At 33.6% G+C, this 17,690-nt stretch overlaps 1 protein-coding gene across 7 annotated transcripts in view; it reads left to right on the top strand.

Annotated features, from left to right (window-relative positions):
• The window catches only part of LOC118186067 (plexin-A2-like), a 1,141,010-nt gene that overhangs the window by 701,834 nt on the left and 421,486 nt on the right, over positions 1-17,690 (top strand). The gene's annotated exons all lie outside the window — the stretch shown is intronic.

Below are 17,690 nucleotides of genomic sequence, written 5' to 3'. Positions count from 1 at the left end.
AAGATAGTTATCAGTAATTTATATAGATAGATGTTGAACTTCCAAACCCATAAAAATTTGACGCAGGATTTCTTAATAATCTCAGTTCTGTTAGCGGTTTTCAAATAGTTATAAATGAAAGAGCTAAATTTATAATATCTACTGGTACTTACGTACTGTCGCAACCATCATAGTTAAAAAGTAGCCAAATTTTCAGAAAGTGCCAAACTCTGGCAACTATGCACATAACCATTTTTCCGGCAACCATGCTCATAACAATCGTTTCAGTCAATCAGTGCCGCCATTTTCGTATGCGTTCTGTTTTGTTGTACTTCAAGTTCCAACGGTTTTTATACACAAATCGTGATATTTTTTTGCCTTAGTTTTAAAGTATGAGCTTGTGGAGTTCGCCAGCAGTGGAAGAAACTACGGTGAAATGTCGCCAGTAATACAGAAATTTGCTGAAAATTTTCTAAAGAGAACAACGAGGAAATGCGTTTTGTAGATAGCCACTGTTGCAGAAGATTGCACGGAGCTGAATCTGCGCATTTCTCTGATGCTTTTTTAAGTGAAAACAGATCGCTGTGGATTTAGGGAGAAGAATAACGCAGGGAATAAAAAAATATAGAAAGATTTAAAGAAGAGTATAAGTGTTTTTGTTTTTTTATGTATGACATAATCCTTATTTAATAATTCAAATTGCTTAAGTATGTTCTTTTTCTATGTTGATACTGTTTACCAGGTTTACTATAAATATAGATAATTTGGGAAGCTTCTAAGAAAGAGTGCGCGAAAATCACTAACTTTCACATGTACCTTTTACATTTTCATCCGTAAAAAAATCGCCAAATTGCGCCGAGGTGGTGGCTATAGTTTGTAAGTACCTACTATTTCTATGTTTTTAATATTAGAATTATTAATGTTTATCGTACACTTATTCCTAACAAGGAGGAAAAAGTCGCCATTCTAACGTACATGTAATGTCAGCATTAAATGTTTAAAAAAAAAAATCGTTCCCGCCGCAAGTTGATTACAATGATGATTTTAAAAACAGGTAAAGATTTTCTACCAGGGCGCCCACCAGCGACCGAGGAGTAAAGTTGCTTAACACTGGTAGTTCCGACCCGTATTCGAGCGGGCTGGCTGCATGGACGTTTTCGTCGTTTTCTTTGTGTAACGTGTGTACGAGCCAGTTTCTCTCAGAAAGTCCTCACTTAAGCAGATAGCCGTAGTGTGCTGTGCCATAATAAAATAAACCAAAATTTTCTAAGAGTTCTAAGCTTCTAAGAGCTTGTTCAAACCGAAGGTAAAAATTTTAGAAGGGGCAAAAAAATCAGATATATTCAAAAAAGTATTAACTTTGAATGCATTTCTCAAAATGATAACGAAGCGATTTTTTGCATTATGCATTATTTAGCGCGTTATGCATTGTTGCATAATTATATTGAAATTCATTTTTAAAGATAAAATTAACTCCCAACTATTTTACGTAATGCGAACCTATGCTTGGACCTGAAGTCTGGCGTCCGAGGCAAAGAGCTGTTTTAAAGTCCTTCATTACCCGCTTTGTTTCTTTTCCATGACGGAAATTGTTGTTAATGGCGGACACTAGCGATTTCTTAGTCTTTGGCCGCTACTAAGGACAGAAGCGGTATTTACCATGGAGGCACCTAATAGGCGGCCACTACTTCCTATGAAGGGACAGACAGTTTTATAGCCAAGCATTCTCCGAGATTCGAAGTTAAAATCACTAACCACTTTCCCGTCTGGGCGGCCCGTGAGGGAAAAATAGGATCGCGATTGATTATAAGATGATTTGGGGATCCTTTAAAACGTGCCTAGCCCGCATCTGACTGATACTGCTTCAGAACTGTAAACATGTTCGAATTTAAATAAATAAGTAAAAATAGGAATCAACTTTTATACTTATTTTTGTGGTTCATCTTTTATCAGATAAATGCAGTAGGAATTTTTGGTAGTTACATTCGCATTTCTACGTAAATATTTGTCTATTAAAAAATTAATAATAGAAAAACGCTTCTTATTAAATTTATAAGAAAAAGCTTAAAAACTAACAAAACCAAATCATTTTGTGATACATTTTTATCATTTTCGGAAAAGCTCCTGAAGGGTATTTTAGTTCAAAATAGTTTAGTATCTCCTCCTTCGTCGCAACGTTTCGCAGTTACCAGAATATCGAAAATCTTCCTGCTGTTCGGTATATGTTAAATAATCTTTCCATGACAGCTACACCATTTGTATGAGAAAATCTCCGAAGATTTTCCGTGAGTTCGACACAGTATTCACGACAAAATTTTTAATGACTTAAAAAAAAAGCAAATAAATGAAATAAAAAATAAATTCTTAACGCTGACTTCAAAAAATACTTAATGGTTCGCCTTGGATAATGCGGAACCTAGGATTTTTGGGACTGTGTTGTATCATTTAAAAGTGCCTTTGTAAGACAGATGTATTCATTTAATTTTCTTATTTTCGTGTTGTTAAATGTATTTAATTATTATGTGTGAATGTCTCCACGTGGTGGTCATAGTTGTATTAAAACATCTAGGCAAAATTGTGACTGTAGTAGACATGACTTTTCACTGTAATTCCCCACGAAATTTCAATGTGATTTTATCAAAACTCTTCTTCTTACTTTCTTCGCCCTCCTTCCGTAAATCAGGCATAAAAGCATTTTTAAAGGATTCTGAATCATTTTTTTTCGTTCCAGCTGACTGGTATAACTGAGCAAAAAGGGAATGAGGAGAAAGGATTGAAATTAGAAACAATGTAACTGAATTGCCTCAAGTTTAGCTGGGAAAGGAAAGCGTTTCGAGGGCGAGTTTTACAGTCATGGTCACGATTATTCATTTAAGCCGTGTACTAGTGCATCAGGAAAGGTCCCATCGTTTCCTGCAACATTAAGAACGAAAATGTGCCCACTTTCCTGTTTTCTGTTCGAGTTCCTTCTCATTCTTTTGTTTCCAATTTTATTAGAAGTTATTTCAAACGCTATTTAATGTAGATGTAAGCAGACTTTACCACAAGTTCTTATTGAATCGGCTCGCGCTTTATTTTCTTGAGCACTCCTTGTAAAATTTCTATAATAATGCATTTGTTTATATGTTTTTACAGTACGTGAAATCGATATGTGATTTTTTTATAATTAAATTAGCAGAATAAACATTAGTTGCCAGCTCACGGATGTGATTATTTCAAATTAGAGTAATCCGAAGTCAGAGATATTGTTAACATTATTACTTTGCTTCGTTAATTTCCCGAGTTTGAGTTAATTCGAGAGTCAAATTTTCTTAAGCTAATCTTTCTAACTGAATTAATTTTTTAGCACTTCTTGTAGACTATCTCGTGCCATATTGCATTTATTTTTATCTCTTTTCAAACCGTACGCGATTTTATTCATTAAATCAAAAAATGAACATTAGCTGCACGCTCACAAATATAAACATTTCAAATTAGGGTAAAATGAACTTATCTTAGTATATTCAGTTTTTAGTCATCGCTTATCTGTAAAACCAGCAGAATTTCAAATTCTGAACATTCAAATCCATGTTCCAAATGCAAGATTATATTTCTGCCTTTTAATAATTTAATTTGCTTTTTATCAATTTATGTGATCGCGATCAAAACTGGGTGTTATTTAACATCTATGTTATACGACTTATCTCTGTTGCAAGATTCTGATATACACTTCATCTCAATGTACGATTAGTCCTCTGCTTACGAACATAATTAGTACAGAATAACTGGTCTGTAAAGTGAAAGTCAGTGTTTCCTGGGGACAAAACAGCATTATCATTCATGTGTGGTTACTGTAATCAATGACAAAAAAGCTATTTCATAATTGTAATTGCTAACTGCCGTACCTAAATAACTGCCGTAATTTTAATTGATGGTACGTAATTTCAAAAGTATCTCTTTAGTTAAATTTTGGACTAGGTTTACATTCATTTTAATTTAGCCTAATTCTACTTCTTTAGAACTACTTAGCTGATTACTACTTTTTCAAAGTTCCGCCGAGTTATTGCTAAACAGAACTTGATAAACACAATAAATAAATAAATAAATAATATCACATCTAAATTTGTATGAATAATAAGAATCGTATAGATTTCAAAAACTAAAATCATGTCACGTTCAGGCAGACAGCCACACAATAGCTGTAATAACGAATTCAGTAGCAGCGTGAGCGGTTTAAGTGAGTTTAAAAGATTCCTGCTGTGTTCTTAATTTAAAAACTAAACTGAAAAACTAAATCTTACTTGACGGAAAAATTCGTCAAGCTTTAATTAGATCCGCTCACGCACGCGTAATTTCTAATCGACGAAATTGCGATTTGGCAAGGAGCTCACCGCTTTGTTATGCCGCAGTTATGTTGGCGTTCCCTCGAATGGTTGAGGCAGTCAGTGTGCTACTTGTATAGTATACCTCTTCATACGTTTCATCTAGCCCACCAGCGGCCGAGCGGTAAAGTCGCCGAACACTGGTAGTTCGGTCCGAGATTCGAATCCCGCGAACGGGCTGGCTGCATGGGCGTTTTCGTGGTTTTCCCCATGTGTAACGTGTATACGAGCCAGTTTCCCTTAGAAAGTCCTCCACGAAGGCATCCCTCCTCTTAGGCAGATAGCCCTAGTGTGCTTTGCCATAATTAAATAAACCAAACCATACGTTTCATCTTATTTTTTAATCTACGTTAATTTCCTTTTTTTGGGGAGGGGAGGAGTTGAAATGTGATACTGAATTAAGAAACTGAAAAGATAGAGTAACTCAGAACTGTATGTGGTTATTTGATTTTAAAATAAAAACTTCAAATTCTATCTCTTTAACATTCTATGTAGATTGTTATCGCTGGGCTAACGTCCTCAAAAAGCGGAAGTTTACTACATTTTCGAAAGATCCTTTTCGTTAAATTTATCACCATTATTGGAATACTTTACAAACTTTAAAAGTTTGTGATCCTTTTTTACGCTTTTATGATATTAAAAACGAAAGAGAGAGGGGAAACACACTTCGGACTAAAACAAGCGCGAGTTTTTAACGAGTTTTTCAATTCGTTGTTTGAATTAAAGTAGCTGCAGCAACTGCTAATTATTCATCTTGAAAGTTAACTACTTTCATCTTACGTTAGATTCTACATAACATAGATTAGATTTGTTTAATAAGGGAAAAATGTCAGCTAAAAATTTTTAGTTATATGAAAATTAGTAAATACTACATTCGGATATAAAATGGTTGTAGCATGTATATATGTGAATCAAATACTTATTTACTGGACACGTTGAGTTTACATCCCTTAGCATAATTTTTTTCTTGTAACTCCCACACACATCTGGATGCCACCAGCGGAGCGTTTTTTTGCTGATGTCAGCATACGAGCGCCCTGGAGTTCCGATGATTTTATTTGCTTATATATTAAGCCAGAGATGGTTGCGTTCTCTGAGTGGGCGAATCGAGCAATTCCAGAACAGAAACGGCAGTCTAATGAATGGTGGCACCCATCTTACGCTCGGAACCTCTTCGCCTCCACCAAAAAAAAAATCTGCCAATAAACCGAGAGACCTCAAAGTGGCGTTGAAGTGGCGAATAACATCCAAGGTTAGGATACTCTACGATGCAGTTCATGTTATACTGCGAGCATTTTCTGGACCATCGCTCTTCCTCTTGCTTGCTCTGTAGAAAAAAGCAACATAATTTTGGAACAAGAGGCCGTTGTTTTGTATAACAATGCTCGATTTTGCAATGATGCTCCTAATACTAAGGCGGTGGGAGGTGCTGGAACATCCACCGCGTTCCACAGGCATTGATTAGCCAATGCGACTTTGAACTCTTTCCCAAACCGAAAGAGTTGCTGAAAGCGAAGTATAAGCTAAGCGATCTTGGATACTCCAAAGCGCTTGCCGGTTGACATCACCAAAACGGCCCTCAGGTGCTATTCAGTATGTTTCAGATATGTCCCAGAAGCATAGAAAGAAATTTTATGTTCTCTGAGTAAGTTATTTTGGGGCATATAAACACGTTGCCTGTACCTTTTATTCAGCCTTCGTAGAAATCTTCATGTGTAGCCATTTAATAAGTACTTCAAATGTGTACATTAATTAATTAAAAAGTGCAATTTTTTAATCATATCAGATCGCTTCTTTTGAAGTCTTAGAGAAGGAAGGATTAGTTAAGCGTATATCTGTCAGGCAGATCAAATTAATTAATATTCAAAAATAATGGAAAAAGAAAAAAATCAATGGAAGAGACCGTGAACTATGAAAGTTTAATATGTGTTAAAAGAACGTATGTGTGTTAGTCATGCATTTTGCATTAATCAGGTTTCTGCTAGTAAACACAAAACTCCCAAAGGTCTTAGTTTGTGTTTTTATTATAATGCCCTTTAAATTTAATTAAGTTTTTTGGAATGCTTTATGGTAAATTTTCAAAATAATTAACGACTTATTTATCTCTGAACTAATGAAATATTTATCCATAATTGATTGAGGACGTTTGGACCATAAATATTTTATGATGTTATTTTGAACTCTACTATACATATTTATGGGAGCTTTTTTCTTATATATTTTGCTCATAATTAAGTTTGTGTACTTAATTATATCACTGAGGAATTTGCGTAGATTTGAGAGTGAGAGAATTAGTCTTTAAATTTTATTTGCAGGTGCAAATAAAAATTCTGATTTTGACGAAAGCTGTATATAAACTGACGTGTAATTGAGAAAAAGGTTTTTCTTTACTTTATTCTTTGAAAAGTAATGAGTTTAAGTATGTGTATGTCAAACCGTAACTTTATGATAAAGTAATGCAATTAATAAAATAATGCAATAAATTTCACTGGTTAATTTTTCATAAATTTAATAAGCATTTCCACAGCAACCATTGGGTTAGCGAGTAAAATATTGCTTTCTTAACTGTATAAAGGAAACTAAGCTGAAATTTGATTAAAACTTCAGAGTTTTTTTTATATTCTTAAACAATATTGCAATTTTAATCAAATTTTAAACTGATATATCTCCACCCATATTGTTAGAAAATTTAGAAAATAAATCCTGAATACATAAATAAAATTGAGCAAAATTCAAACAACGTAGGTTATCGTTGATTTAACTGAAGTCTGTATTATAGTTAAGAGAGAGGCTGCCCCCCCTTTCATGACGCTAATACTGCCAGTTAACTCTCTTAAAAAGGGGCGGAGTGAAAATTGCATATATAACTACTATTATCGTTTTTGGTACTCTTCTGTTATCAGAACCTGATTCAGAAATTTAGATACGGATGGATGTAGATTTATATACGGATGAATGGATATGTTCGTGTACGCGTATATATATGTAGATGTATACTCAGACATACATATGCACATACATACATTTCTGAATCCGGTCCCGATAACAAGAGTACCTCTTTTTTCTTCCCTTTTTTGGGGGGAGAGGGATGGCTGCGATCGCTTAGATACCACGTTTTTATTTTTATTCAATTTACAAATTCTGCTCCCCCCACTACCACTTCAGACCTTTCTGGTTGGTTTTCATTGCCATTTAGCAGCTTACCTTTCTGCTTTTTTGATTTTGTTTTACTTTTGCCCTATAAGTTGTAGCATTTATATGAACGTGTGTCTATATATGTGCTCATATTCACAACGCCTAAAACCAAAACTGCCGATTGCATTCATATATTTTTGGATTTAATCCTTTTTACTTTATAAATAGACCTCTGTCCAGTTACTCCTGCCGCGTCAAATATAGTCATTCAATGAACATGAAAGCTGTTATTGCAGGCAAGAATTGTCTTTCTCTGGCGCCCGTCACAAATGCTGATTAAAAACCGAGTATATTAGGAAAAACGTGCGAAAGTTATAATCATTTCGACCCAAAGAGAAAAGCGTGTAAAATACGGGACGACTCTGAATCTTTTTACACGAGGAAAATGGTTTATATATAAGACGCCTCCATATGGACGCCTAAAGCTGAATGTGTTAAATAAGAAAAGTTAGTTAAATGGTCTAAATATCCTGTTTTGGTTAAATTAACGTAGAAATGTCGTCTTATATTTGGACCAATTCGGTAAAATATCTGAGCAAAAAATGGAAATATAGTTTTCGGATAATAATAAAGTGGAATAAAAGATTAAAAAAGAAAACAAATTGATAAAAGAGTATGACATAATTTCCGTAAGTAGTAAAACGGAAATAATGGAAGATAAATAATAAAATGAAAATATAATTTGTAAAGATTCTGTACTGTGTACTTTAAGTTACAGTTGAATGTGAAGAATCTTAAGAACTGATAAGCGAATAATCGCTTGAGTTCGTGTGACAGAAAACACCAAGTAAGAAGGTTGAAATAACCCTATATTATTCCAATCAGGTGTAACAGAACTCCTTCTCGGAGTTGTACAATAAAGCCGACACTCGGGCTTGAACTTAAGAAACTAGAAACTAAACTAAACTAATCTTAACGAAAGAGATATAGCCGAAGCTATCAAACTTCTAACGGAGTTGGCCCCTTAACGCTAACTGACTGCGAAGTTATCAAGGGCCTAAAGTACGGCCGAGCGTAATAATAACTTAAGAGAGAGTAGCCTTAAAAAGGCGGACGCGTGCTAGCCAGAATCTCTGTTTTTCTCTCACTAAAACAGTAGAACTTCGCAGTTAAATACCACTCTTCCTCAATTTGCATTCAAACGTGATTCTAAAACTACATTCTGTTCGGAAGTTGTTAGTTGAAGTTAAGAAGCGATAGGACAGGAAGTTGAACTCAAAATTTAACTATTAGCTAAGTAAATATAATCCTTACAAATTTATAAAGTTATAAATTTATTTTTCACAGTTTCGACAGTTTTCAAATCGGAAGAATTGTAGAAATAATGGATACTATGAGAGTTGCAATTATATGAGAAAAACCTCGACAACGGATAAAATAAAAGATATGTTTATTATTTTCTGCCCCCTCGCCCTTTTATTTGCATCGGACTGTTTTAAAGGATTTTTAGCAAAGGAAATTTATTCTTTTTGCACAAATTTTCTTTGCGAATTTGCATTAAGTAGCGAGCAAATCTTTCTGTTAAAAATAGCTACACGTATATTTTCTGAGGTGATGAGATATAGTTTTAGCTAAGGAGGGGGGCGGAAAGATGGGTTGTAAACTGGAACTCATCTGTGAGAGAAATGGAGAGAAGTATAGCGTCTTTGCCTTTACTCTTTATGACTTTCTCTCACATCGGAAGCGAGCGCGGATGATTTCATGTCTCTTCTGAATTCCCTTTCCATTCTATTAAAATCATATACATTTTTAAGCTTCAAAATGTATATCGTTTCGCCGTTGGTAACATATGCATTAGTGCACTTATTTGCACGCTGTGTCGCAACGAAGAGTGCCAAGAAAGAAAAACAAATACTGAAATGAGTTTGTTTTGAATTATTTTGTCGATGTTTTCAGAATTTATTTATTTTATCTCTTTCGTAGCATTGCCTGCGCTTAAAAGAAGCTTACCTTCTTTTCTTTTATTTCCGCTGGGAGAAGGCTGGAATCACAGCTAAAGTTAAATGAGGAAAGGGGACATGTTGCAATTCATAGCTTACTCGCTATTTGAATGTCGTTATTTGTTTATTTTAAAGCTCGTCTGATCCACCACAGTCTGTAGTTTGCTTATACAAAACGGCCTTCTGTCTGTGTAATACGTCTTTTTATATGGTAGCAAAGAGCCACTAATCCTGTTATTTGCTTTGTAGAAGTATCATCAGATATGTCTGATTAACCGTCTTGGTTTTCTACATAAAATTATTATTTTTTATAAATTCGACGTAGCGCCTTAAAAAAATGTAGGTGTTTTTGATTAGTATACATTGGTAACATTAACTGTTTTTTAAGTTTGGGTTTCAAAATATTTTATTTATTATTCAAATTTTATTAGTTTCTAATGAAATATTTAAAGGAGTTTTAAGCGAAACGCGTTTGTTTTTTTACGTTTCTTTCTTCTGAAAATCTATTTAACGATTTCAACCGTTGCAACCGAATTATGCAATTCTGACATTTTTTATTTTAGCACTGAGGTCATAAGTAAATATTGGAATGTATGGACGACCCTTAATTCCCGTTTCTTTCATTTTCACCAGCAAATTAATGCAATGTAGTTTAGAAATCTTAAGATACGAGAGTGGTTTGAATTATTGTTTCGAATTCTACGATCCATTTAGAATATTAATGTTCTGTGAGTTGCTGTATGGGTCATCTTTTTATTTTGCAGTAATAAAATATAAAAAAGGGAAATATTAGAAGTTGGATTATTGCATTTAAAGGATAATAGTAATGAATCTGCCCAAGTAAAAAAAAAACATTAATCCGAAGCATTTTGAAAAGACTATAAAATGAACTAAATAAATCTTTGTTTCTGGCTTCAATAATTACTTTTATCGTTTTCAATTGTTTGCTCTTTTCTGGGGAAATGAAGGTTAAATCTTCAGAATTTCTTTTTGCTGTAGTATATAATGAATCTGTTTTAATAACTAATGCTTTTATCTTCGCATAATCCTTATCGTGCTTTAATCTCATAGCAGTTTATATAGTGATTATCTGTAGTTTATGCAGCGGTGCAAACAGAGGCGCAGATAAATAGTAGCATTCGGCAAGAGTATAAATGGGATGCGGATGTATCATAAAGTTGTTACTGCGTATACTGAGGGAAGCAAATTTTTCCTTTTCCTGAATTTATACATATTTTGAGTATCATTTAAAAATTGTCGCATTTAGCTAAATGCCTTCGCTACCGATATCTATAACTAAAGTTTGTGATGATCTAAATAAGGACTTTGTTGACAAATCGTAAATCCATGGAAAAAGCGCTCTTTAGCATATATGAGATAGCAGTAATATTCAAATTGCTCTCCACTTGAGAAGTAATGCATTATTCTTCATGTATTTAGAATTGCTGATTTTTTTGTTATTAAAAAATTTAATCAATCATATTCAAATTAATTTAAAAAGCCTAAAACCTGTTAGAGTATTTTTAAGCTTCCGTATGTTACTGCAGAGAAGGGCAATTTCCTGCATTCTTATTAATGGAGATATTGAGTCAAGTCGTTACAGAGATAGTTCTCAACCTGATTTGACCCATGCACACTTTCACCATCGCTAGAAAACCATCCTCTCCTTTTTCCCATACTCGAAAAATGCATATATACATTTATGTAGGTTTAGATTATATTTTCATGCGCTAAATTAAACAAGGAAAAGTAAAGAAAATGCCAAAACTTGAATAAAAGTTGTTTTTTTATATTCATAAACTAAAACTAAATACTTAATAGCTAAATAAAAGGCTGACCGCATTCCTCTCTGGTTGAGAATCCCTTCTTTAAAGTATTCGTTGCGTGAAGATGGTGCAATTTCGGATCGAGTTGCAGTTCGGAAATTATCCTATCCTGTTGCTTATTTGATTCAAATGAGGAAATGAACGGTAAACCGATCCTTTGTAAATCCTTTGAAATCGTACAAAATCAGCTGATTTGCAGGTAATTTCTTATATTTAAAATACAGTTTCCATTAATTGTTGGGATATTATATCTGCATTTCACTGAACAGTTTTGTATGCACTCATTGACTCATTTTGTATTTACTCATTGACCATTTTTGTATGCACTGTAGTTCTATTATATGTAGATAGGGCTATTTATAGTACTCTAATATGATTTAGATTACAAGGTACAATAATATAGCGTATGGTATATGAGACATTCAAGCAAGAAAAACATGAACCGTGCACGCTTCTAATTATTTCGGGAAGTCTCCAGATTTAGAAAATTTGTTTTATAATATTTGCTCAGAACATTTCAAGAATTTTATAAATTTATCTCATTTGAGAATTTACAACTGTACTCTAAAACATTATCAATATTTATATTTTGTAAGTATGCAAATAATTATTTTGGTCAATATTTTATGAATTGTGTTTTTCAAATTATTTTTCTCATCATTTGCTATTGCTTTAACACTTTTTTTCTAAAAATGCATCTATGTCGCTAAGTTCTTTTCTCTTTGAAGGGAGGGAATATGTAAGATATAGAATATGAAAGGAAATTACGAACTTTAACAATAGCCCTTTAAATTCCTGCTTTTAATATGCTGAGTTCCCTTCCTACCTTTGAACCTAAAGTGCGTCATCTGAGAATTAATCTGTTATTTAACAATTCCTGTACTGCAATGAAATCTCATTGAAATCATTTAAAGTAAATTTTTATTGCAAATACCACTGCTACAAACTGCGCATCCCTTTTTTCCGCACTTTGTTTGTGGCTAGCAAACGTACTTCGTAGCGCTCCACTTTGTTCATTGTTAAAATGTAAATTGCTGTATTGAAAAACTGTGGGGTGCGTCACGCCCCAAAGAATGATGTGGACCTCAAAAATGTTCACGAAAACGTTTTTTGTCAAAGGTTGTCTTCGTTATTTCTTTTTGTGAATGTACGCTTTGGGGAGTGGGAGTCTTTCCAAGTATTTATGACCCAAATAAGCATCTCATACAGTATTTATTTTATGCAGACCGTTTGAGCTGAAAATATTTCAAATGCATTTTCAGGATTGGGGGGGGGAGGTGTTAGATACCCACTGTTGTACAGATTAGATGATATCTTTTAACTTCTTGTAATTAGGGATACTCTATCAAGAGATTAAAAAAGCTGTTGTGCTACCCCTACTTTTTTGGTCACATCCAAAAAGATACTTTTGGTTTGATATTTTGCTTTCATTTATAAATAATAAAAGCAAGAAATAACTCCCCGACTTCCAACTTCAATTTACAGGTAATGAGATAACGTTTGTAACAATACATTTACTGCAGCAATACATTTTATTTTCTATGTTGGTTAGTTAGAAAACTGGGATATTTAGAGGATTAAGTTTACGAACTAAAATTTTCCTAGTGAAATGCATTTTCCAATGAAAAATCTGTGGAAGAAAGGGGTAACTGACACCCCCCCCCGAGTGTCCATCCAATAGCTTCTGCTGTTGTCCCATCTAAGCGGATGTACTCTCGAGCCATAATAGTGCCAAAGGAAAAAAAATATACCTAATTACAAGATCAGATTTTTCTGTGCAGTTATGTTTTGCTTAAATATGAAAGCCATTTGGTAGGGTACAATGCTTAAAACAATGTTTTGTGAAACTGTGGTTTTAACCTATTATTACTAAACGTTTCAAGGACAGAAATTTTCTGAAACGTAAGAGCATTTTTCTGTGTGTTATCAGTGTGTTTTCTTCAGTAGCCTAATGACAGCGCTTTCTTTCACTTTAATCTCAAACTTTCACATTTTGCATGCAGTCGGTTGCCAGATTTTAATTAAGCGGTTTTTATAATATGTAAAAAAACTGACACACTTGGATCTCTGTGTTGAACTATTTTCATAACTGTGCTTCAGTTAATTATCGTGGCGGGTGCATAATTTAAAAATCATTGCCTTTTGTATTAATCGAGTCATTTTATACCTCCATTAATTTGCTGGCGAGTAATTTTCGCAGGAGCAAAATATCTCAAGATTCCATTTTGCGGCTGGCCACCTGCATCGCTGCAATCGCTTTTGCGTTCATGAAGGAATTCGGAATTGTCATGCATAAATTAATTTAGAAATTCCTCTGTGCATCAGTTCATCCCCCCTCCCCTTTGCATCATTAGAGCGAATATTATAGAAAGCGACGCCACATATTAAATAATTTAATTGATGCCTTTACAAGCTGAGCAAAAGAGACATATATAACTTAGAAACGAGTTTTCGCTAGATTTATGAAGTGTGCCAGAGTACTTGGAGTTGCTAATTCATTCTTCCAAGATAATGCTTGGTATGTATTCTAGCGCGTTACTCCGGTACCACCATTTCAGGGGTACTAAAGTGTGTAAAACGTTTCTGCGGGAGCCTAAAATTCACCCTAAGCTCGGGGAAGCTCTAGATGAATACTGCATCATTACTGCGCTAATATATTCTGCCAAGTTGGCAAGGTCTTCGAAAATTTAAACTCCTACGTTACTAGTCATGCTTAACTGTGGCTCATTAAGTGCAAAGTTTTCTCGAGGAGCTCAGTTATCCAAGTTTAGCTGCTGAATAATTTTTAGACTCCTAAATATATTAGTTCATTATTCTACTTCTTTAACACAGCCATGATACGTATTAGTTATTTTATTCTTTATTTTCTTCTTTTCTACGAAATTTCAATTAATTTAATCAGTTCTATTGCCTGATTTGTAATCACATTTGGACTGTATATTTATTAAAGTAATCCTGAGATATAATATTTTTTAAGACCAATGTGATCGTTGCATCTGACTATGAAAATTGATTCTTTAAACAGAGAATTTATTTTAGTAACAAAATCAGAAATTAATCTTTTCAGCAGATTATTTTGCATCTCTTCGGCAAGTTTAGCTAATTTATTGAAAAAGATTACCGCATTTTTGATCGTATTGAGAAAATCAAAATTAATTGCATCACTGTAGTCGCCAGAGTTTGGTTTCAGATGTAGGCTTCATTTTAATTCTCAATTCATGTTATTGCTTCAATGAAAATATGCAGTTGGTTCATTTATAAACTCTGATAAGTGAAAAATGATAATCTGATTGGGAACTCTGCTTTGAAATAGGGTTTCACAATGGGGTTAATATGGATTTGATTGTGTAGCGTTTGAAATGGCGAACAGCAATTTCAGGTTCATAGTAATTAAAAGAGTCGCTTCTATATAATTTAAATTTTCTTAAAAGTCTCGAGGCAGCTTTTAACACAGATAGTGATATATTTTGAAAATATTGCTTAGATTTGAAGGAAATAATATAATGCGATGGATATTAGAGATCCTTTCGAATAAAGATCCAGAAGTTTAGCAATAACCTTAATACATCCTAATGGTTTATTTTACTATTATACTTCTTTACAAACTAGCAGATATTTACAGTCCATCAGCTTGAAAAATGTGTTATACATATAGTTTTTGCTGTTATTATTGCAGTTTTTGCTGCGTGTTTCGATTGTCAGTAGTCAACGGATTTATGGTGCTGAACGAAGAACTAAATGAAGATGTACAAACTACGTTTAATTTTGACAGGGAAGGATTCATTGACATAAGAGTCTTAGGAGGTGAAAGACCTGAGGAGATTAAAGAGTTAACTGATGTTATCCTTGACACGCTTGTTAAGAGTGCCAATGAGGAAGTGGATGCCTACCACTGGGCACTTGAACCTTCTGAAGTGCAAAAACTTATAGGATACCAGAATACGTAATATGAATTCGTCATTGGAAAAGACTGTCAGAATGTTTTGACAGCTGACATGATTACCACCCATTCCTAATTCCTTATATATCATGCATTTATAATGGAAACAATAGAGGGAAAATAAACTAGATGTCGGAGTACGTAGCATCGTTTCGTTACTGGAAAGGATTACGAAAATGGTTTGTTAGTTGAAACGAGAAGTACCTTTTCCTCACTCCTTTGTGTATCGTAAAGGTAATCAGGGGTAAAAGCACCCGATTTAAACACTTGGAAGGAGACCCAAAGTAATATTAATAATGCCTGAAAATAAAACGCTTTCAAAATCCCTGAAATTTATTTGAATTATTTTTTTTACACAGAAGAGGTAACCGTGAAATTTTTATTAAAATGTGGCTGAAGATACTTCCTGTGATGTTTAATTTTCCTTCATGCGAAGGCGTATTTTAGCAGAGCGCCTCATTAATTAGTAGTTGCTGTATTTTGTAATAAATCGACCGCTGCGACATGTTATCTTAACTTAATTAAAATAAAATCTCGAAACATACTTTTATAGCGGGAATAAATTGTTAATAGCTGCACTGAAATGTCTTCTACCCAAACTTCCGAGATGAGCGAAGGTTGAATATGGTACATGATTTGTAATCTTGTCGATTCAGAGCCTCCATTATAAATTATTTCTTCGTTTCAGTTTATGGTTCATGCCCAAAATTCAATTTTTGATGCACTTAGTGTACGCGCATAATCGAATTTACTGTGATCGTTTGTTTGCTCAATTAAAAATTATTTTTCTAATTATGATTATACTGAGAAATCGAGAAGCTGCAGTGGAAAATATAAATTCATAATGCGAAAATGTGGTAAATAAAATCTGTCACTTCAATCATAAATTTGTTTAGTACAGGAAATATTAACAATGATTATAGCAATTCTTGGGGGGGGGGGAAGAAACTTAAGCTTTTGTAACCATTCTGATTTGTACAATGCATTCTGAAATTACATTAGTGTATCTTGAGAGGTACATGTCTTCCTTATGATATACTATTGTTGTTAATATTACTAATGTGACTCATAATGGATGCAAAGAAGCGTGGTATGCTTACTCTATCTAAAGTGAACAGAAAGGTATTCCTGAAAATCAGAAACTTTATGTTATTTTCTTAAAATTTGTTCACTGGTTTACTGTTTAATCTGCAAAGACCGTAGCACTCTGAAGAATACGATGCATAACAGAATGAACGAATGGATTTTTGTCGAGGATAAACTAAGAATGTGAAGGGTCTTTGTTAAACAATAATATGTTTTTAATCTGTGATGTGATTTAATTTTAACATCAAATAAACGTAATCACAAAATTTTCTTGTGTTCGTGATAATTAGCCGACACATCATTTAATCGACAGGACATTTAACCGATAAGACATAGCACGTTTAGTTAACAACACATACATACAGGGGGGGGAGACAGTATTTCAGAAAAATTTGTCCATATTAACGCAACGAGAAAGTTTATAAATAAGGACAACAGATTCAAATAACTATGGACAAATTTTACTAAAACATTGTTCGGCCTGTATTATATTTAAAGTAATTAAATAATGAAGAATCTGCATAAATGTATGCATGTTTCTCGCATTGTGATAAAACAACGGTACCTAGAGCCATCCAATTTTGAATAACGTAATCCTACTGCGAAGACGGGTATCTGGAAGCCCAATTTTGAAATTTGGAAATTGTTTTATTGCCGATTTCATATTTTGTAAAACTTTAACGAATTTTATATTAACAAACTGAAGGATTTCAAAGCGAGCAATGGCAACTTTGTACAGAAAAAAAAAAAAAAAAAAAAAAAAAAATATCTCCAGCGCGCGAGACGGTGTATCGGAATTCTAAATATATGCTCATTTAAAAATTATTTTGCGATACTGCTCTTGAACTGAATTTTATGGTTTAAGTGCGAAGAACGTGATATGTAATAAATAAAGATAACACACAAAATGTTAAAAAAGCCCCTTTGGACGTAATTTAAAATCTAATTAATATATATATATATATATATATATTTGTCTGTATACGCGTGTTGTCAACTAAACGTACTGTAGACTAAAATGTTCTGTCAGCTAATTAAATGACCTGTGGGCTATATGTCACTGTCGGTTAAATGTCCTGTCGACTAAATATCCGTATCGGCTATGTGTTCGCGGTAGAATTTTTCTCCATAAATGAACGTTGTACGCTATCGATCAGTCCCAATCAAAATCTCTTTTTACGCGTCATTTCAAATCTTGGATGGATATATTCTGTAGAAGATAGTCAATTTATGTTGTTGTTACTCATGAAGCTTATCGGTACCTTTTATCGTTCGTTTAAATTTCGGGTATTCAATAGAATGTCTGTTAACCGGCAGCAACGGAACCTCGTCGATTTAAGATAAGAGGATTTTGTGGGTATTT

This window comes from Stegodyphus dumicola, chromosome X2 (assembly GCF_044657685.1).
Source record: "Stegodyphus dumicola isolate Sdum_Otavi_A_Nest chromosome X2, ASM4465768v1".
Classification (NCBI taxonomy): domain Eukaryota; kingdom Metazoa; phylum Arthropoda; class Arachnida; order Araneae; family Eresidae; genus Stegodyphus; species Stegodyphus dumicola.
Note: the sequence above shows the minus strand (reverse complement) of the source record. Positions and strands in the feature narration are given on the sequence as shown.